This window comes from Myxine glutinosa, chromosome 7, assembly GCF_964187855.1.
Source record: "Myxine glutinosa chromosome 7, kmMyxGlut1.1, whole genome shotgun sequence".
In the NCBI taxonomy this organism is placed as follows: domain Eukaryota; kingdom Metazoa; phylum Chordata; class Myxini; order Myxiniformes; family Myxinidae; genus Myxine; species Myxine glutinosa.
In genome coordinates, this window is record NC_136267.1 from 187,993,269 (window position 1) to 188,015,777 (window position 22,509).

The 22,509-nt window shown below is 47.3% G+C and overlaps 1 pseudogene; it reads left to right on the plus strand.

Annotated features, from left to right (window-relative positions):
* The first annotated feature begins 2,196 nt into the window (after positions 1 to 2,196).
* Positions 2,197 to 22,087, plus strand: LOC137430927 (SCAN domain-containing protein 3-like; annotated as a pseudogene).
* Positions 22,088 to 22,509: the final 422 nt, after the last annotated feature.

A 22,509-nucleotide genomic window follows, 5' to 3' on the forward strand; every position in this document is an offset into this window, starting at 1 on the left:
CTTCAAACCCTCTGTCATCATTCCGAACGTTTTTGCTGGTACGGCCGGCGAAGTATGACACAGCCGGCCATTAATCACGCTTTATGAACTACCGGCCAAGCTAAGCCCGCCCCTATGGACACGATACAGCAAAGACCTGCCCAGGAGAGGCCGAGCGATTGTGGTACGGGTTGGGGGAGGGGGCAGGGAAACAGGGCCGTTAGGCCACGCCTCCCGAGTGAAGCGGCCGGATGACGTAGGCGAGGCGAGCTGAGAGAGAAGCTTCGCGATTGTCAGGGGGAATGAGGGCAAACGGGAAGAGAAGTGGGACATTTTTACTTCCGTTGGTGTTGGATGAGAAGAGCATTGAAGTCCAGAGGAGGCTCGGCAGTGCTGCAGCAGGACGTGATTCACTTTATCGAAAAGGAGCACATTTTTACTTTCGTTGGTGTTGGCTGAGGAGAGCATTGAAGGACAGAGGAGGATCGTTGGCTCAGCAGTGCTGCAGCAGGAGGTGCTTCCCTTTATCAAAAAGGAGTGTTCATTTTATTTCCCACACCGAGGTGTTTGGAGGAACCAAGAGGAAAGGGGGCCATCTTCACGACTCGCCTCACGCCTGTGGCTTTTTCGGAACGCAGCGTCATGGTCATCTTGGCCGGGTTCCCGCCTGCGTGGCTTTGAGCTTTGACAGCCGCCAAGGCGCCAACCTGCCAAAAGGACCCATTGGGGCGAGATAAGTGAAAAAGGGGATTTTTCTTCCCCCCGTGTGCATGGTTTGTGTCCGTGTGAGAAGATCCTCCGAATAGAATTTAAGTAATTCAGCATTTATTTTCGTCTGCGCCTCATTTTATTTTGAATCATTATTGTTGCATTTATTTGAAACGTGTGTTTGGGTTTCAGAATAAACCTGTGTGTTTTGTGAGAATAAGCCTTCGTGTCTCTTCCCTTTCACACACGTCAATGGCCGACAGCCATAATTGGAGATCCCCTCAGGAGTTAGCTGGTTCGGCCCAACCATCCCAGGCTGGTTTTCACTGGCTTGGGACGCGACAATATATATTCCCTGCATATAAGCATTCATGCAATACTTGTTGGGGGTAACACGACTTGTGACGCACCCTGTGCAATGTCGAGGCTCGTGGAGGAGCTAGAACTACATTTCCCAACCTGGGGGGAAATTTTAGTATTCCAGGGGGGAAACTTATTCCAAGGGAAATACAATATTAGCATTCGTGTGATATTGTGCTTTCGTGAATAAATCTCAAATCTTTTATTCTTTTGTTCTTCGACTTTTTAGCTGTGACGAGCAGCTCTATGAGAGGACTGCGTTGTTGTTCTTGTTGTTGGGGTGCCTTTTTGAATAGCGCATGCGCATACACTCGGACGTGCGTTGGTATGAGGTCAGAACATTGCGGACTAAAATCGCGATTTGTTTGAAGAAACCAGAATAAATTTAGCAACAAAGACAACATGAATGTTTTCATATCAATCTCGTTTCAAAGACCTTGACACAAATTAGGTGTAATTTTTGCATCGCGCATGTGCATACACTCGGACTTCCCCTACCGACCAAGCCCGTTTCAAATTATCCCTCTGCCACCCAGAATTAACATTAATAAATAACATTAATGAATTAACATTCACATTAACAGAAATAACATTCACGTCCATACATTATATGTAATCAGTTGATGAAGCATGTTGCGTCGCAAAACAAAGGACAAGACCAGAACTGAAAGACAAAAAGACGCCAGTGCATGCGTATAATTTAATGACTGGTCGAATTTGGTAGCGCATCGCACATATTGCAACGGATGTCCTCATGATTCTACACGTCGCTGCTGGTGACCACACTGTGGTCATTTTTCTCTTGTTACTTAACATAAACATTTATAACATTGTTGGTAAATAAAAAATTATACACAATAAAAAAATTTAATAAAATGTATATGTGTGAGTGTGTATGTGTCTGTGTGTGTGTGTAGGTTTGTATGTATGTGTAGGAGTGTGTGGGTGTGTGTGTGTGTTGCTATATTTTTGAAAAGAAATTTTATGTCTGTTTATAATATTTACCTGTATTATGTCTGTTTTCAGATGTCGCCGAAAAGAAGATTCTACCAAGATAGTTATTTCGACTATGGGTTCACTTATCTTGTCAAGGATGGTGCACATATCCCTCAATGTGTTATGTGTTTGAAAACCTTCTCAAATGGCACCATGAAACCTTTTCAACTGAAGCAACATCTGTCAAATGCTCATCCGCAATTGAAAGATAAGAACCGCAGCTTCTTTGAGCTAAAGTTATCCAGCTTGAAGAGAATGAAGATGGACGAAACTGGGACTTATCAACAAACCAACAAGAACACCGTGATGGCTTCATATGTCATTTCTCTTCACGTGGCCAAGGCAAAGAAGGCACACACGATTGGTGAAAGCCTCGTCAAACCGTGCATTGTGGAGAGTGTTAGGCTTGTGTTAGGAGAGGAGGCATCGCAGAAAATGAGGCAGATCTCCCTGTCCAACAACACTATCAAGAACAGAATTGCTGAAATGTCTGAAAACATCAAGGAAAATGTGGTTTCAAAGATAATGTCGTCGCCTTTCTTTTCCCTTCAGCTTGACGAGTCCACAGATGTCGCCAACATTTCACAACTACTTGTTTTCAGTCGCTACATTACTGGCAAAGGAATTGAGCAAGAGTTTCTATTTTTGTCGGCCGTTAGAGACGGCAACAAAAGTGGTTGATGTGTTGGAAATATTAACAGATTTCTTCGAATAGTCGGGGCTGAGTTGGAGCAAAGTGGAAGGGGTTTGCACGGACGGTGCTCCTAATATGCTTGGTTCACGATCAGGATTTGTTGCTCTCGTGAAGCAGAAGCAACCTGGTGTGAAAGGAATGCACTGTATGATCCACAGAGAGGCTCTCGCTTCAAAGACAATTCCGAAGACCCTTCATGCAGACTTGGTTGTCATCATAAACATCATGAACTACATGAAAGGATCAGCCCTCAACACTCGCCTCTTCCACGAGCTCTGCAAGGATATGGACGCCGAACACATCTGGAACGGATTAATAGCATTTCAATTCATTTTAATGGGGAAATTTAATTTGAGAAACGAGCAAATTGAGTTACGAGCTCGGTCACAGAACGAATTAAACTCGTAAGTCAAGGTTTCAATATACAGTGGAACCTTGACTTACGAGTGCCCCAACTTACGAGTTTTTCGAGATACGAGCCGTCGCTCGGGCGGTTTATTGCTTTGAGATGCGAGCCGAGATCTGAGTTACGAGCTTTCGCCACCCGGTCACGTGGTTATCTTGCCGTGCAAGTACAGTATCTCTGCCGTATATCGCTGCATTTTTGTTTTCGCATGTTGGTTATTTTGAGTTTACGCCAGCCGCCACCAGGTGGGTTCTGGTCACGTGGTTATCTTGCCGTGCAAGTACAGTATCTCTGCCGTATATCGCTGCATTTTTGTTTTCGCATGTTGGTTATTTTGAGTTTACGCCAGCCGCCACCAGGTGGGTTCTGGTCACGTGGTTATCTTGCCGTGCAAGTACAGTATCTCTGCCGTATATCGCTGCATTTTTGTTTTCGCATGTTGGTTATTTTGAGTTTACGCCAGCCGCCACCAGGTGGGTTCTGGTCACGTGGTTATCTTGCCGTGCAAGTACAGTATCTCTGCCGTATATCGCTGCATTTTTGTTTTCGCATGTTGGTTATTTTGAGTTTACGCCAGCCGCCACCAGGTGGGTTCTGGTCACGTGGTTATCTTGCCGTGCAAGTACAGTATCTCTGCCGTATAGCGCTGCATTTTTGTTTTCGCATTTTGGTTATTTTGGAAAATTTCTTAGTTTTAACCATGGGGCCTAAGAAAGTGAGTGCCAAGTGCAGTGCTGAGAAGAAGAAGAGGATGATGAGCTTGGCTATAAAACATGCAATCGTCGAACAACATGAGCGAGGTGTGCGTGTTGTCGACTTGGTGAGGCGGATGTGAAGGCAGCTGAATATTTTATTATAACTTTTGCCGAACTGATAGAAGCCGAACGATACATCCCCCAGCAAATCTTCAACTGTGACGAGGCAGGGCTCTTCTGGAAAAAGATGCCGAGGAGGACGTATATAACGGCAGAGGAGAAGAGCATGCCAGGCCACAACTTGTTCAGAGTGCCGGCGATAGCTCGCCTTCTCTTTGTGGAAAACACGGTACTGAGAAGAAGAAGAGGATGATGTGCTTGGATATAAAACACGCAATCGTCGAAAAACATGAGCGAGGTGTGCGTGTTGTCGACTTGGTGAGGCGGATGTGAAGGCAGCTGAAGATTTTATTATAACTGAGAAGAAGAGGATGATGTGCTTGGATATAAAACACGCAATCGTCGAAAAACATGAGCGAGGTGTGCGTGTTGTCGACTTGGTGAGGCGGATGTGAAGGCAGCTGAAGATTTTATTATAACTTTTGCCGAACTGATAGAAGCCGAACGATACATCCCCCAGCAAATCTTCAACTGTGACGAGACAGGGCTCTTCTGGAAAAAGATGCCGAGGAGGACGTATATAACGGCAGAGGAGAAGAGCATGCCAGGCCACAACTTGTTCAGAGTGCCGGCGATAGCTCGCCTTCTAATTGTGGAAAACACGGTGAGATCCTTAACATCCAACAACTAATGGGACGCAAACGGGGCGCCCAGTTTAGCGGTACACACATTGATGAATCACCCTGCCTGTGATTCACCCATGACAGGTTATAGCTGGGTCGGGATTCAAACCCAGGCTGGACAGTTTAGACTTTAGAGTCAAGTGTGCGTACCTCCAGTCCAGGCCATCCTGCCAACTTGTATGCTGCATACAGGTGAAATATAAAGCGCGAGATATTTTTATATATACTGTATATTTTTTAAAAAATTGGTGTGGTTTTTGGCGGGCTGGAACGGATTAATATCATTTCAATGCATTTTAATGGGGAAATTTGATTTGAGAAACGAGCAATTTGAGTTACGAGCTCGGTCACAGAATGAATTAAACTCGTAAGTCAAGGTTCCACTGTGTGTGTATATATGTGTATATATATATATATATATATATATATATATATACATATATATATATATATACATATATATATATATACATACATACATACATACATACATACATACATACATACATACATACATACAGTGAAACCTTGACTTACGAGTGCACCAACTTACGAGTTTTCCGAGATACGAGCCGTCGCTCGGGCGGTTTTTTGCTTTGAGATGCGAGCCGAGATCTGAGTTACGAGCTTACGCCACCCGCCACCAGGTGGGTTCCGGTCACATGGTTATCTTGCCGTGCAAGCATCTCTGCCGTATATCGCTGCTGCTTTGTTTTCGCATTTTGGTTATTTTAGAAAATTTCTTAGTTATAACCATGGTTCCTAAGAAATTGAGTGCCAAGGGCAGTACTGAGAAGAAGAAGAGGATGATGTGCTTGGATATAAAACACGCAATCGTCGAAAAACATGAGCGAGGAATGCGTGTTGTCGACTTGGCGAGGCAGTACGATCGTAGTACTTCTACGATATGTACGATTTTGAAGCAGAAGGAGTCGATAAAGGCTATAACGCCAGCCAAGGGCGTTACGATTATTTCAAAACTCCGGACCTCTATCCATAAAGAGATGGAGAAGTTGTTGTTTGTGTGGTTGACGGAGAAGCAGCTCGCAGGAGATACCGTGACCGAGAGCATCATCTGTGAGAAGGCACGAGACATTTACGGGGATTTGGTGCAGCAGACGGCGGGAACATCAACGGACGACGCATCGGAAGAGTCATTCAAAGGCAGTCGGGGATGGTTTGATAATTTTAAGAAGAGGACCGGCATTCACTCCGTCGTCAGGCATGGTGAGGCAGCAAGCTCGGATGTGAAGGCAGCTGAAGATTTTATTATAACTTTTGCCGAACTGATAGAAGCCGAACGATACATCCCCCAGCAATTCTTCAACTGTGACGAGACAGGGCTCTTCTGGAAAAAGATGCCGAGGAGGACGTATACAACGGCAGAGGAGAAGAGCATGCCAGGCCACAACTTGTTCAGAGTGCCGGCGATAGCTCGCCTTCTCTTTGTGGAAGACACGGTGAGATCCTTAACATCCAACAACCAATGGGACGCAAACGGGGCGCCCAGTTTAGCGGTACACACATTGATGAATCACCATGCCTGTGAAACACCGACATGACAGGTTATAGCTGGGTCGGGATTCAAACACAAGTGTGTGTCCACCCTCAGGAGAGCCAGGAAACAATATCTCTCCGTTCTCAAGACCGAACTCTCTTATCTGTCTCCCTCTTCCAAATCCTGGTGGCGTCTGGTCAAATCCGTTTCTGGTGTTTGTTCCCCCTCCATCCCCTCCCTTACCTCAAACGGCTACACAGCTGACTCCGCACGTGAAAAAGCTGAATGCCTCAACTCTGTGTTTGCCTCTAAATCTTGTGTCCCAAACCCATCCCTCTCTGTACCCACCATACCCAGTCGTACCCTGCTGCTCCTGGACTCCGTGTCCTTTCCTCCTGACAAGGTGGAAAAGTTTCTGTCAACCCTCGACTCTGATTCTGCAACTGGACCCGACGGCATCAGCCCACGGGTCCTAAAATCCTGCTCTGCTGCTCTATCTCACCCTCTCTCTGTTCTCTTCACCCTCTCTTTTGCTCAAGGTCAACTGCCATCTGCTTGGAAATCAGCCAACATCACCGCTTTGCACAAAAAAGGTGCAAAAACAGATCCTAGCAACTACAGACCAATCAGCCTTCTCCCAATTATCAGCAAAGTCATGGAATCCATCATTGCTTCTGATATGAAATCTTTCCTCTTCTCCAATGGCTTGATCTCTGATCATCAATTTGGTTTCAGACCAGGTCACTCTACTCTGGACATGCTGCTTCTGCTGTCTCAACAATGGATGGAGGTCCTCAATGCCAAACAGGAAATTAGAGCTGTCTCCCTCGACATATCACGTGCCTTCGACACGGTCTGGCACCCCGCTCTGCTCACCAAACTCTCCTCCTTTGGTATCCATGGAAATCTCCACGCATGGCTGGCGGACTTCCTCTCTAGTCGTCGTCAACGTGTGGCCCTGAATGGGTTTCTCTCATCTCCTCTTCCTGTTCAGGCTGGAGTTCCCCAAGGCAGTGTTCTGGGCCCCGTGCTTTTTCTGGTCTTCATCAATGATCTCTCTGACTCTCTCGAAAATCCTCTCTATCTCTTTGCTGATGACTCCACTCTCTGCCGCTCCATTCCTCTTCCCTCAGATCGGCAGTCTGCTGCCTCCTCACTCTCTGAAGACCTGGACAAAATCACAGACTGGTCAAACAAGTGGAACATGTCTTTCAATCCTGACAAATCTCACACTCTTACTATGTCTCTCTGAAAAGATCGACTGGACAACCCTCCCATCTACTTTCTCAACAATCCTCTCCAAGAAGTTCTGTCGCTCAAGATTTTGGGTCTCACTATCTGCCATGATCTTTCTTGGGAAAACCACATTTCCAAGCTGGCCTCCAAAGCCAGTCGCCGACTGGGCATCCTCCGTCGTGCGAAGTCCTTCCTCGGCACACCTGAGCTCCTCACCACATACAAGGCTTTCATCCGCAGCTCAATGGAATACTGTTCTCCCCTATGGGCCGGTGCTCCTGCCTCACACCTAGCTCGGCTTCACGCTGTTGAAACCAAAGCTTTCAGAATTATTGGAATCTCCCGCGATGAAGCTATCTCTGAGGGCCTTTCACTCACTCACCGCAGGCAGGTAGGTGGTCTTTCTGTCTTCTACCGACTCCTCTCCGGCCTTGCTCCCCCAGCTCTCTCTGTGCTCTGTCCCCCAAATATTCCTACAGGTCGCACAAGATCTGCCAGCAACCCTCTGATGGTTAAACTGCCGAAATCTCGGCTCTCCGCTCACCTTCACTCTTTCATTCCTCTTTTCTCCCGCCTCTGGAACAAACTCCCTCACTCCCTTCAATCCCACTCCTCCCTCCTGGTCTTTAAAACAGCTGTTCACCACCATCTCTTATCTTCCCCCATCCAAAACCTTGATCTTTTCTACCCCCGCTAATTCACCCCAGATCCACCTTGTTTGAAATTCCAACTTCTTTCCTGGAAGTCCTGGCAGTGTCCATATGTTTTATACCTCTCCCACTGCCCCCTTCCCACGCCCCCCCCCCCCCCCCAAAGCCCTCGCCCTCTCTCAGATCTCTCGATGTCTCCATGTCTCTCGGTCCCTGCTCTCAAATGTTGTGTTTGTGTCCTTCCCCCTCTCTCCCCATCTTGTCTACCGCTCCCTATGTTATATGTTTTATGTGTCGGTTTGTCTTTCTGTGTGATTAATGTTCGCTCTTTCACGAGCCTCGATCTTGTATACAAAAAAAAAAAAAAAAAAAAAAAAAAAAACCCAGGCTGGACAGTTCAGAGTCAAGTGTAGTCCAGGCCATCCTGCCAACTTGTATGCTGCATACAGGTGAAATATAAAGCGCGAGATATTTTTATATATACTGTATATTTCAAAAAAAATTGGTGTGGTTTTTGGCGGGTGTGGTTTTTGGCGGGCTGGAACGGATTAATAGCATTTCAATGCATTTTAATGGGGAAATTTAATTTGAGAAACGAGCAAATTGAGTTACGAGCTCGGTCACAGAACGAATTAAACTCGTAAGGCAAGGTTTCACTGTATATATATATATATATATATCTATATATATATATATTGTAACGATTTTGAGAAGTATAACGGGTTTTGAGAAGTGTAACGGGTTTTGAGGAGTGTAACAATTTTGGAGGAAGGGTAACGGATGTGAAGAGTATGGTTTTGGTATGGTAACATCATGGTAATGTAAATAATGGTCGCAGCCGTCCTCCTAATTAATTTCATAGAACATACACGCAGGTCACGATATATCTTTTAAATAGTGTATTTCCTTATTCCATGTAGGCTAAGTATGTGTTTTCCACTAGATTGACTTTGCATTGTATCAAACAAAATAAGCGTAGGCCCTTCCAATTTCCCCAAAACCTCCCTTCCAATTGCCTTCCGCATTTTGGCTGGTTTTCTTCAAACCACCATTGGCCACGAGGTAAGGTTGGAGAAGAAAGGCGTGTCTCCACCTCGTCAGAAGAGGGCAGGAGTGAACCGGCCCTAACAGCCAATCAACACCGCGGTGAGTGACCCGGTAGGCGTGCCCTCGGAGCCGGCGGCTTAATTCCGCCGGAGGTGATAAAAGCGACTGCAAGGGACTGCTTGAGGAGATGAGAGATGAGCTGGAGAGGAGCAACGAGGCTGCACCAAAGAGAGGCGGTGAGATGCGAAACGCTCCAAGCCAAAGAGGAGAGGTACTCGGCAAGGAGACCAGCTTTGGAGAGACGCGCTGAAAGGAGGGAGACGGCCCCGCCCCAAGAAGAGGAGCAGGTGTGCCGAACCAGCGCGTGGCGTCTCCCGCAGTGGATACGCGACGGAGGGTTTCCCGCCAAAACCGCGAGGAATTGCGACCGGCGGCCTCCCGACCTTGCCTCCATCTCAAGCCTTACCTGCCTAAACCACCCCTGTGTAAGTGTGAACGTCCTGTCCTGCTCGTTGTCTTGGGGCTAAGTAAAAACGAATAGTGTAAGTTAAGGATTCGCTGTGTCACTGTTTCTTCCATCCTTTGCTTGTGTGTGTATAATAAATCTGTTCTTCCTCCGTATTCTTCTTCTTCTTTTTCATTCTCTTGCGATCGCTTTAGAGATTTCCCGATTGAATATCCGTGGGGCGATCTGGTCAACGTCGGGTGAAATCGGGTTTTAATCGGGGAGTAACTGTTCGGACGCGGTTAAATACACCACCGCTCGGTCAATATAACATCTAAAAACCGTGTCCGTAAAAATTGGTTGTCAGGAGGTGGGATTCGAACCTGGGACTAAATTTGTTAGGCCCAAATTTTGGAACACCAATTGTACTATTAGAGTAACAATTGGTGTCGGGGAGTGAGATCGACCCGGAGCGCGCTGCACGCGCTCAAAATTATAAAGCGGACGAAATTGTGTTTTATAAAACCCGAATTTTTAGATCGCGCCATGGACAATCAAGGCGATCGGATGTCGGTGGGGGAGATAGACGGGTTAGGGGTAACCCAGGAACCAGGGGAAATGTATGTGGAAGAAAGGGAGGAGGAAAATGGAAATGTGGTTGCGGGAATTTCAGGTGCACAAAATGGCGCTCTAGCGCACGTGATTACAGCGGCGCCACATTTAGCCACGCCCATGGTCGCGGTAGTCGAACCGGAGATGCCAATGGATTTGAACCTTTTTTTTATACAAATGAAGGCCCTTATGGCCCAGAATAGCGAGAAAATGAGGGAGGAAGCAAGGGCTGATAGTGCGAAAATGGAAAGCAGAATGATGGGGGTAATGAGGGACGAAGCAAGGGCTCAGAGTGAGCAAATGGGGGTAATGAGGGACGAAGCGAGGGGTACCAGTGAGGGGTTAGACAATAATTTTAAGGAGTTAGACAAGAAATTTGAGGGATTAGACAATGGGATAGAAGGGGTGAAAAATGGGTTAATGGGGGTAGAAAACAGAATGGCCGCTCAAGAGAATCAGTTAGAGGGGGTGAAAAATGGGTTAATGGGGTTAGAAAATAGGATGGAGGACAAATTGCGGGAAATGGGGGAACAATCCGCCCGGGAAATCGAACAGATGGGGAACCGGATGGAGGAAATACGAAGAGGGATGAGTGAGGAGGTCTCGGGGCTACGCGAGGAGGTAAAGCGAGGCGAAAAGCGTATAGAGAAAGAGGTGAGAAATAATACGGCAAAGTTACAGGGGGGAATAGAAGATCTGACGGAGGAGGTGGAGCAGCTGACAGAGGGACAAACTAAGTTAGTGGAGCAGGTTCAAAAGAACACTGCGGTACTAGGAGGGTTAAAGGCGACACAAAAAGAAATTAAAAACGAATTAATAGCGACGCAGAGGCAATGTCAGATGGTACGGGAGGAACTGACAATGAGGGTGGAGGAGGTGACAGAGATAATGGAGACAAAGGACCGGCAGGGGAGGATGCACATAGAGACGGTCACGGTAGCCTTAGAGGACGAACTTGAGGAGACGCACCGAGAAATAAAAGAGGTTAAACAAAAAGTAGAGGAAGTGGAAGAAGGGGTGAGTGAAATTAAGAAGAGACGGAGGGAAACTAAGAGGGAGATAAAGGAGGAAGTCATGGAATATGTACAAGGTCTGTGTTCAAATCATGATGCAGTGCTCACTAACCAAATAAAAAGTTTGCAGGTGGCAGAGAAGGTGCGACGAAGTACGGAGGTGAGTGGCAATGTATATGATGTGAGGAAAGCTTCAGTCGGCTTGGGGATTGGTTTGGATCCGGGTGTTCGTGAAAGGCCGTTGGTGAAGTGTGTGACAGGTCAGGTGTGCGAAAAAAGAGGTGTGCGAGAATGTCCGACCATGGGGTGTGTGAGGAAAAAGTGCACGCCGAGGAGTGAGTGTGCCGTCAGGAGTGAGCCGGTCGAAGCGCGTGTGCGAGGGGGTACATGGAAGCGCGGTGTGGTGAGTGTTACAGAGGATGTAACGAGAAAGTGTACGTCTGTGGTGAGTGTTACGGAGGAAGTAACGAGAGAGTGTACACCTGTGGTGAGTGTTACGGAGGAAGTAACGAGAGAGTGTGCACCTGTGGTGAGTGTTACGGAGGAAGTAACGAGAGAGTGTACACCTGTGGTGAGTGTTACGGAGGAAGTAACGAGAGAGTGTGCACCTGTGGTGAGTGTTACGGAGGAAGTAACGAGAGAGTGTACACCTGTGGTGAGTGTTACGGAGGAAGTAACGAGAGAGTGTACACCTGTGGTGAGTGTTACGGAGGAAGTAACGAGAGAGTGTACACCTGTGGTGAGTGTTACGGAGGAAGTAACGAGAGAGTGTACACCTGTGGTGAGTGTTACAGAGGATGTAACGGGAGGGTGTGCGCGAGAAAGGTGTGTAACGGACGGGTGCATGAGGAAAGAGTGTGCGGTCGAGAGTAAGGGTGAGTGCGCGACCGAGAGTGGAGGTGAGAGTAGTGAGAGTGAAACGGAGCGTGAGTTGGTTATGACAGGTGAGCGAGGATGTACACCTGGGATGGAAGGATGCACACCTGGAATGGTAGAGCGTGTGTGGGAAGGCACATTTGAGTTGGTAGTGAGACACGTGGTTGGGTGTGCGAATGAGAGCACACCTGTGATTGTCACAGAGGAGGTGACCGAGGAGGGGGCGCGAAGCGGTGTATTGGTGAGGTGTGCGAGCAACGAATGTGTGCCAAAGTGTTCGGTGGTCAGGTGTGTGACCAAGTCGGTGAGCGGAGTGAGTGTACCGAGGTGTGAAAGAAAAGGTACGAGGAGAATGGGAACGGCTGCATGTATGAGCAAGAAAGAGGTAGCGTATGCATGTAAGCCTGCAGGTGAAGCGTCGACGGTAACCGGGTTAAAGGTTAGGTCGACTTTTAGCCGGATCGGGCCCTCGGTGCGTGCCGGGCTTCGCGTGCCGCGAGAACCAGCGGAGATCCGAGCCACGGCGGGTTCGAAAGGACCGCCGTGCGCGATCCACGCTGGGCCTCGCGTGGAGCGGCCGCGTCCGGGCTCCACTAGGCGGAGCGGGCCGCCCGATAGGAAGGGTCGTCATGGCGACCACTTTCTATTGAGACGTGCCGGCAGGTCGAGATCGGGACATTGGATGGCTTCACGCCGAGGTGGTGCATGGGATCTCGGCCCGGGTAAGCCTCCGTCCCTGCCCCGAATGCGGGACGCATCCAGCCGCCAGCACAAAAGAATCCGCGTTCAGTGCTCGGCTGTACGAAGCCGGGCTGTAGATGTGAATTGGCGCACCGAGAGGATGTAATAAGTAGACGGGTGATGGTGATAGTGATAGTGATTTAAAACGAAATTTAGAAAAGTGAATAGAATTGGCAGTAAATGGAAAATTTTTGAATTGCTGGATTTGGACGAGCGAAATTGGTAGTGAGAGACCCCCGATGTGGTGGGATGGCAAATCCACCATCCCTCACAGGTGGGGGCAAATGCGCAATAGTTTATGGGGTGGCTATGACAACCGAGCCAGGGAGGGCTTGGATAATGATAGGGATCGAGAAGAGATTGACATTAGGTAACGTTAAGGTTAGTTAGTGACTGATACCTGTAGTGGGGACACAGGTAGATTAGTGTGGATTATAATGACGTGGGAGCGCAATAGTTTAAAGGGACGACTGGGAAGCGCAAGTTTCAGAGGGGAGTAGTTAGCTGAGATGATGCCGTGTGTGTGAGGATTGAACAGGTGAGAATGGAACAGGTGTGATTGCACAGGTGTGCAACTGAACAGGTGTGTGGAGCAGTGTATGAGGGAGTAGTGGTGATTGCGTGTTGTGTTGACCAAATGGTCCAGGAAGAAAGGAGGGTGCAGGTGGCACCAGGTGAGATTGCACAGGTGTGCAACGACAGGTGAATGGAGGACAGGTGTATGGAATAAATGGTATGGAGTATTGGCCAATGGATGGTCGTGGAGTGGGTATGGTGGAAATTGTGGAGTGGAGTGGATGGTGCGAAGGTGTGAATGGGGGAAGAGTGGACCCCCATCACGGATACCCGGGGCGGGTAGTGTAAGTGTTAGGTAGAGGGTATAGGTAAATTGTAGTTGGATATTGGCATCTGTGGTGCGGGTGACAGAATGGTATGTGGATGGGTGCGTTGGTGTTGTGGAAATGGCTGGGCGTGTAGCCTGTTAGTGTGTGTAGTTGGTTTGGGCACTCCACCACTGTAAGGATGTCGGCCAGGTGAGGCCGCAGGTGGGCTCTGGGAGCCGGTAGTAGTTGTGTGGATGGGGCCCGAGGATCCGGAGGACGGACCCGGGTAGCCCAGTGCCAGAGGGCACCAAGGGGTGACAGAGCCAGGAGAGGGGCTGCCCCCAGTTAGATAGGTTAGGGTGAGGAGCTAAGTAAGCTCGGGTGGCAACTACAGTGGTGGAGGTGTGCAGGTGGGTAGACCTGTTAGGAGAGGTACACGTCGCAGCCCAGAAATTGTGCTAGAGCACCGGGAGATGAATCGGGGGAGTGAGACCCCAAAATTGAGGAGCACCACAGTTTGGCCAATGGGAATTGGTTATTAGAACCCATAGTGTAAGTTGGCCAATGGATTGGCAGGGAAAGACCCCGGGTAGTGTAAAGTGTGTTAAAGTCATTTAGAGGATAGTTAGGATGAAGGATCTCCTCGCACCATCTGCATCCACTCACCTGAGGTGACAGGTACTCCACACCATGCCATGTTTTGATTATTTTTTATGATGCAAATGTTTGGATTGTGAGACGCATCATGACGTGGGTGGGACATTGTGCTTTGATGTTCCATCTCTGCCTCCTTATGAGGATTGATGATGAATTTGGTGATGGCAAATTTTGAAGTAAAGGGATTGTGGGGACGAATTTGGTATAAGGGAAATATGGGGAAGACGTGACAGTAGTGACGAATTTGTAAATGGGTAGATTTTGTAAATATGGGGTAAGAGCAAGGGTAGTGTAGGTGACAGGGGGGTGACGTACGGTAGGGACGAGCTTTCTCACTTCGCCCTCCGTACGCATTTCACCTTGCATTGCCTTGTTTGACGTGTACCCTTGTGACCTTACCCCTCGCTCAATTGTCTTTCTTTTGTCTCCCACATGACCTGTGCGCCATTGGGTGCCGAGGGGAGCGTGCGTGAGGTGGCCATTGTGCGCCCGAGATTCCCAGAACCAGCACGCATTGCGTTGATGTACCACTTTATGGACCGCTGTTCGGCGGCCAAGTACCACTTGATGGACCCCAGGTTCTGGGGCAGAGCACCTCTGTTGGAGACCGGCCATAGTGGCCAGGGAATCTTGCTTGCGGACCTCGGTAAGGTGGCACCTATGCCAAACAGGTGGACCACCCTTAGTTGGCCCCTGAGGCCCTAAATAAAAATGGACGCAAGTTGTGCTTTTTTTTAGTATGTCCAAATAGGCCGCATGAAGCCAGAAGACGTCGGGAAGAACATCGGCCCAGCAGAGAAGGAGAAGACCACCACCAGTTGTTTTGTTGTGTTTATTATGAACCATGGTGACTGCGCACCGAGTGGTGCTTTGTGGTGCTTGTGGTGCTTTTGGGTGCTTTTGGGTGCTTTGGTGGTATTGGTACTGGTGCATCGATGCAATGCGTGCTGTCTCCTCCCTCCCAACAGGAATTTCTTTCTCTTGTTCCCTAAAAAGAAAAGAAAAAAAAAACACACAGGTCCTGGGTTGCGTTGTAAATAAGAAATCACGTCATTGTAAATAATGCTCCCCACCGTAAATGTATAGTTTCAGAATAATTCCGTAATTCGGTTAGCTGTGGGCTTGAGTCTGTTAGACAGGATGCAATGCAATAGGGGGACATACTTATTTGTGTTTTAAAATTGTCACACTCAGGGTCAGGTTAATTGTAGAGGGAATTACACCTACATGTCACACTCAGTTAAGTCTAGTAGGCCCGAGGACGTGCCTGAAGAAAGGAGGGTGCAGTGTAACGATTTTGAGAAGTATAACGGGTTTTGAGAAGTGTAACGGGTTTTGAGGAGTGTAACAATTTTGGAGGAAGGGTAACGGATGTGAAGAGTATGGTTTTGGTATGGTAACATCATGGTAATGTAAATAATGGTCGCAGCCGTCCTCCTAATTAATTTCATAGAACATACACGCAGGTCACGATATATCTTTTAAATAGTGTATTTCCTTATTCCATGTAGGCTAAGTATGTGTTTTCCACTAGATTGACTTTGCATTGTATCAAACAAAATAAGCGTAGGCCCTTCCAATTTCCCCAAAACCTCCCTTCCAATTGCCTTCCGCATTTTGGCTGGTTTTCTTCAAACCACCATTGGCCACGAGGTAAGGTTGGAGAAGAAAGGCGTGTCTCCACCTCGTCAGAAGAGGGCAGGAGTGAACCGGCCCTAACAGCCAATCAACACCGCGGTGAGTGACCCGGTAGGCGTGCCCTCGGAGCCGGCGGCTTAATTCCGCCGGAGGTGATAAAAGCGACTGCAAGGGACTGCTTGAGGAGATGAGAGATGAGCTGGAGAGGAGCAACGAGGCTGCACCAAAGAGAGGCGGTGAGATGCGAAACGCTCCAAGCCAAAGAGGAGAGGTACTCGGCAAGGAGACCAGCTTTGGAGAGACGCGCTGAAAGGAGGGAGACGGCCCCGCCCCAAGAAGAGGAGCAGGTGTGCCGAACCAGCGCGTGGCGTCTCCCGCAGTGGATACGCGACGGAGGGTTTCCCGCCAAAACCGCGAGGAATTGCGACCGGCGGCCTCCCGACCTTGCCTCCATCTCAAGCCTTACCTGCCTAAACCACCCCTGTGTAAGTGTGAACGTCCTGTCCTGCTCGTTGTCTTGGGGCTAAGTAAAAACGAATAGTGTAAGTTAAGGATTCGCTGTGTCACTGTTTCTTCCATCCTTTGCTTGTGTGTGTATAATAAATCTGTTCTTCCTCCGTATTCTTCTTCTTCTTTTTCATTCTCTTGCGATCGCTTTAGAGATTTCCCGATTGAATATCCGTGGGGCGATCTGGTCAACGTCGGGTGAAATCGGGTTTTAATCGGGGAGTAACTGTTCGGACGCGGTTAAATACACCACCGCTCGGTCAATATAACATCTAAAAACCGTGTCCGTAACAATATATATATATTTTTTTTTTTTTTTATTTTTTTTTTTTTATATATATATATATATACATACATACATACATACATACATATATAAATATATATATATTGTTGCGGATCTCCTCGTCGGCCTTCTCCCCTTACCAAGGGCGGATTAGTCCCCTTGTCTTTGACAAGCCGACGGGATCCGGGGCGATGACGTTCCTTCCGGACGGTGTTAAATTGGGTTGTAGGCCAAATTCCTATTACCTAAGTACCAACGCCGCCTAGGAAGCAAGGAAATAAGCCCCGCCCGAATCACGGTTATAGAGTGGAAACGCCGAGCGGTAGCGAACCGTGACCCGAGCTGTTATCCAGGACTAGATCCCGATCCGAGCGGTTCCTATCGTGCCACGCTTACCCAATTGAGGAAATCACTGATACGGTCGAATCAGGAAAGACAGGAAGAACAGATGGTTTATTACACTATTACACGTATATACAAGGATCGGAATCAGAGACACAGTGCAGCTTAATTACAGTCTTAACTTATCCCCTGGACAAACGGGCCCGCTCACACTCAGACACTCACACGGGGATTGCAGATGGTCAGGTTGATGGTCCAGGGATTATGGCGTCCGAACAGCTCGTTCTCCGGTCCCCAACGCACGCCACGAAGAAGATGGAACAGACGGCAGGAGCTCTCCATGTGTCGTTGGTGCACACGGGATTAAATGCGGGGCGAAAGGTAAGGCTGGCTGGGCGGTTACTTGCGACCGCGGCCGCGTACGTAATAACTGGACCGGTGCTATATGCGCTCCCAATACGAATTTGTATGCGCTCCCAATACAAGTTCATATGCAAGTCGCAATTCCTTCCAGTTCTTTACACACTGCTCTCCCGCAGAAGTCCTCCTCAAGTCCTCTTACAGTGTGCTCTCCCAACAAGTCCTTCAGCGAGTGAGTCCTTTACAAAACACCTCTCCCGCAGAAGTCCTCACAGCCCTCCGCTTCAACCAGTCCTGTTTAAGGGCTTTGTGCGTTGGCTTTTAAAGGCACGCCCTTACCACGCCCTGTCACGCCATGTCACCCGAGCCCTGATTGGCTGGTGACCCTTACCGCTGCTGTCTCCCGCACTTCAACCTCGACGACGCCACACCCCGACCCCGCGCTCCTCCCTCTCTCAGGCCTACCTCATGTCATTTGACGAGGGAGCATCCTAATGCGAGGTGAAATAACCAAAATGGGGCGCGGGATGGATTCTGCCCAACGAGGTAGATTTGGAGGGTGGAGGAAAAATGAAAGGGGGCTATCTTATTTGTTTTACACAACGCAGATGTTACTAGGGAAATGGCCTTATACTCACATAGACTATGACATAAATAATATCCTAAATGGGCCTACGTGTTGCTTGTGGACTAGCTATGGGGGGCAAACCTTTAACCTTTAATGATGTTATATGTACACTCTCAAAACCGCAACAATATATATATATATATATATATATATAATTATATATATATACATACATACATACATACATACAAACATACATACATACATACATACATACGCATATTGCCCTGATGAAGCCCCAACAAGGGCGAAACCAGGTCGGTAACTATGAGTTTTGCATGCACTTGTGACAGTATCTGAATTTATAATCCATAATGACGCACTGCTAGATGGTTCCTCTGGAGCTTTGCAGGCAATGCGGACATGCATGGCGATGACGTCATGATGTTCGCTCATGAGGTTGGAGAACCAGATTACAGATACCATTATTAGTAACTCCCAACCGCAACCAGGTCGACTCCATATGATCAGTGGATACCAGAGATAACGTTACCGTGTGGCAGGCGGTGCTTATCGCTCCCAGCAAGGTGCAGCAGCGGCTGTATGGTACACCTTGCTGGCGGTTCTCCACTGATGATATGAAGGTCGCATAGTGACTGATTTAAAACCGAAAGGTTCACAGAGTTACAAGTGTATGGAAGGCTCACTGCGTTGCCCTGATGAAGCCCCAACAAGGGCGAAACCAGGTCGGTAACTGTGAGTTTTGCATGCACTTGTGACAGTATCTGAATTTATAATCCATAATGACGCACTGCTAGATGGTTCCTCTGGAGCTTTGCAGGCAATGCGGACATGCATGGCGATGACGTCATGATGTTCCTCATGAGGTTGGAGAACCAGATTACAGATACCATTATTAGTAACTCCCAACCGCAACCAGGTCGACTCCATATGATCAGTGGATACCAGAGATAACGTTACCGTGTGGCAGGGGGTGCTTATCGCTCCCAGCAAGGTGCAGCAGCAGCTGGATGGGACACCTTGCTGGCGGTTCTCCACTGATGATATGAAGGTCGCATAGTGACTGAAGGTATATTTGGAGGGTGGAGGCAAAATGAAAGGGGGCTATCTTATTTCTTTTACACAACGCAGATGTTACTAGGGAAATGGCCTTATACTCACATAGACTATGACATAAATAATATCCTAAATGGGCCTACGTGTTGCTTGTGGACTAACTATGGGGGGCAAACAGTTGTGCTATTATATAATATATGTATATGTATATATATGTATATGTATATATATATATATGTATATATATGTATATATATATATCTATCTATATATATATATATATATATATATATATATATATATATATATATATATATATATATATATATATATATATATATATAAATAAAAGGGGGGGAGGGGTGGGGGGAAATCCGGACGGTTGAACTGGTTGAAGGGGGAAATAACAGAAAAAAGGTTGGGAACAACGGGCCAAGGACGTATAAACAAACAAAAGAACAGAAGAAAGTGGGGGTGGGGGCACACCAACAGCTGGGATGAGGGACAAATTGTGTGCTAGATTGTAATTTGGACCATTTACTCTCGGTTGTGCACCTGTTCTTGTCCGTTGGTATTTTCAGAACACAAGTACTGACGTCTTTAAACATCTAAGTACACTGCACTGAAGAAATTGAACGAGTTGGAGGAGAAAAACAGAGTATTGGAAAACACCTTGAAACTTCTTGCAGGTGTTGTCCCTGTTGTGCTGAGAACAGCAGGTACAACTACGTCCAAGGATGGTGTGGAACGGAAGGCTGGATGAAGTGAACAATCTTATCTTCATATTCTTTATATTTCAGTCACCAGTTAATGAAGGAATGTGAAAGGATGAAGCAACCAGTGACATCGAGGGCAGTTCCAGTGACACACCAATCTACCCAAACCTCATCGTCTTCGTTATTTGGAGAAATGGAGATTAAGAATGCGAGAACGGTACTGCTTTCTCCTTTAAGGCTTCGTAGTTGTGTTTTGTCTGAAAATTGGGCCTCACAAATGTCAGTTAGGGATCATCATGATGCCAGTGTACCCCGAGTGTTTCTGCCCACCTGTTGTTACAGTTTGTGCTTATTTTCCTTCGATTTATAGGTCGCACTTTGTGGCCCAGAAACAAGAGACAAGAGCATACAGACGTGGTTGGTAAAGCAAAGTCCGTGAATAGGCTTAAAAATCACCTTCTTATGAAAATGTTCTCCAAGGAGGATCGTGCAGCACATTCTCTGATCGCGATTATGATGAATCCCAATCAAGGCAAAGCAAGGCCAAGACTCGATTCTGCAAAGGTTCAGGCTATTATAAGTGAGTTGTTGCTATTATTGGTGAGTTGTGCTATTATTGGTGAGTTGTTGCTATTATGGGTGAGTTGTTGCTATTATGGGTGAGTTGTTGCTATTATGGGTGAGTTGTGCTATTATGGGTGAGTTGTGCTATTATTGGGGAGTTGTGCTATTATTGGGGAGTTGTTGCTATTATTGGGGAGTTGTTGATATTATTGGGTAATTGTTGCTATTATTGGGGAGTTGTGCTATTATGGGTGAGTTGTTGCTATTACGGGTGACTTGTTGCTATTATGGGTGAGTTGTGCTATTATTGGGGAGTTGTTGCTATTATTGGGGAGTTGTTGATATTATTGGGTAATTGTTGCTATTATTGAGTAGTTGTTGCTATTATTGGGGAGTTGTTACTATTATTATGAGATTATTATTAATCTCACAATTGTGCTATTGTTGTGCTATTATTATGGGAGTGTTATTATGACAGATTATATAATGTGTGTGTATGTGTGTATTTCCTTCGGGGTCCTTCACAATTATCGACATTTTCACGAGCGTACAAAAACGTACGTTGGGGGGGAAAGGTACGACCCGGCGTACGCTTTTGAAAAAGTAAAAAAAAATTGGGGAAGAAATCATCGCCACACACTAATAACTGAGGAGCCCAGAATACTTACCTCTTGCCCTTGATTAGGAAACTGACTATTGAAAATTTAATATGTTGTGATTTATTTTCTTGTTCTATGTGATGAAATTTCTGAATAAATTAATAAACGATAAACAAAAAAAATTGAAGTGTACGTAAAATTCAACATCATGAACATTCCTCGCGCCGTTTAAAATACGGGGTTCTACGATCGAGCCTATCACCAGACTACTAGAGTATTGTAGTATAGCGACCAACGGCCTTCGTATCTTGTCTGCCGTGTGTAGATTTTCGGTCGAGGAGGGAGATACAGCCACTACATACACACTTCGTTGCTACTCTTGGTGAAATTTCACTCAATTGGGTGAAATCGGTCCGAGTCTGGTGATCTGGTGGAAGAAATCGAAATTGGTCGAAATCTGGTGAAATAGCAATACTCCCTGCCACGAGGGGGCGGGGCATGTTAAGTAGTTAAGAACCAACAGGAAGCCAGTCCGGGGCACCGCCGATGGGGCCGCAGTCAGCCACATCACCAGTACAACACCATGACAGGCAAACATCGTGCAAGGCAAGCAATAGCCACGCCCAGGAGGACCTTTGATTGACAAGAGGAAGGGGCGTACAAGAAGCAGGCCACACTGATTGGCCACCGACAATCAAAGTGCGACCAATGACACCTTGGCCAATCAGTGAGGGAGGCGCAAACATTCGGCCAATCGGAGCAAAGGGCGAAAAAGACCTACCAACAAGCTGCGCACTGATTGGAGGAAAGGGCCGGTGACGTCAGACCACGGCGAGTAAAACAGCTCGCTCCGCTCGCCGACATTTTCTCTCTCTCCCATTTTGCAGGGCTGGTGGGTATGCGTTTGAAGTGAAATTGTCTTCTGTCATTCTCTCCTTCAGGAGTAATTATGTCGACATCCTGTCCCTCAAGCTCCGACACCGACGGAAAGAATGAAGATCAGCAGCAGGAGGGGGCGGAGGGGCCGTCCAATTCCAAGAGGGCAAGGTCGTGGTACAGGCATAATTTTTGCGACTCGTGGCATAAAGAACCTGCGTTCAGGGGGTGGCTTGCAAAACGTGGCAATAAGCAAGCGGTTTGCACAGTTTGTAACGATCACTTCAAAAACCCCAACAAACAAGCTCTCATGAGACATGCGTCATCAAGTAAACACACAAAAGCCATGAATGAATGAATGAATATGAATGATCGTTTTGAGGCCATTTTTCCCCGCTAAAGCGGGGGTTAGTCTTGCAATCACCATGACCTCATGGTTCCCTTTTTGAGGCAGTTTTCATGGCCAGATGCCCTTCCTGACGCCAACCCTTAGTCACCTCTTACGATGAGCAGGGAACACAAAGCCATGGATGCAACTAAAAGCCACATCAATATTGGGACCTATTTAAAGCCAAGGAAATCTTCAGATCCAGATCCTGAGGAATTGACTGCCATGGCTGAGCTTCTGATGGTAGGATTCATGGCGGAGCACCGCACTCCTTTCGCACCAGCTGATCATATGGTTGATTTGTTGAAGGCTATGTTTCCCGACAGTGCGATCGCAGCAAATATGAAA